At 70.1% G+C, this 521-nt stretch overlaps 1 protein-coding gene across 2 annotated transcripts in view; it reads left to right on the top strand.

The window, feature by feature from the left end:
* The first annotated feature begins 275 nt into the window (after window positions 1–275).
* The window catches only part of LOC306662594 (synaptonemal complex central element protein 3), a 15,315-nt gene continuing 15,069 nt past the window's right edge, over window positions 276–521 (top strand). Inside the window, exon 1 of one of the 2 annotated variants that reach the window (XM_079142449.1) lies at window positions 276–307. The gene's annotated coding sequence lies outside the window, so the exon portion shown is untranslated. The remainder of the gene's footprint in view (window positions 308–521) is intronic. The other variant, XM_079142450.1, reaches the window with a different exon arrangement.

Genomic DNA, 521 nt, shown 5'->3' with positions numbered 1-521 from the left:
CTCTATTGCCCAGAGGCCAGAGGCAGGGACAGACCTGGGTTCCATATCGCCCCGGGTGCACCTCTGTCCACCTGCTCTGCACTGGTGCTGCCCCAGGCCTGGCTCGCCCTCCTAGACCTGGCTAGGCAGGGTTGCACCGGGCGGCCTGGGCCAAGGAGCGCCCCGCCTTCTGCCCGGAGCAGCCAATCAGGGCGAGAGGGGTGCTCTGGGGCGGGGCTCCCAACGGACAGGGGCGGGGCGTGGTTGCCAGGAGCCGCCTTCTGCCTCCTGCGGCGGGGGACAGTGCCTGCCAGCGCCACCCGTCCAGGTGAGCAGGCCCGCCGGGCACAGGCCGCCCAGTTGTCGGCCTGGCACCGACGAGCCGTCCTTGATACCCACCTTTCCCCTGGGCTTGGGCCCCGCTCACCCCTCACCTGGGCTCCTCACCTCACCCCTCACCTCACCTCACCCTCACTCCTAACCTCACCCTCACCTCACCCCTCACCTCACCCCTCACCTCACCCCTCACCTCACCCCACCGT

The sequence above is a fragment of the Sciurus vulgaris genome (assembly GCF_902686455.1).
Source record: "Sciurus vulgaris genome assembly, chromosome: 5".
NCBI lineage: Eukaryota > Metazoa > Chordata > Mammalia > Rodentia > Sciuridae > Sciurus > Sciurus vulgaris.
Note: the sequence above shows the minus strand (reverse complement) of the source record. Positions and strands in the feature narration are given on the sequence as shown.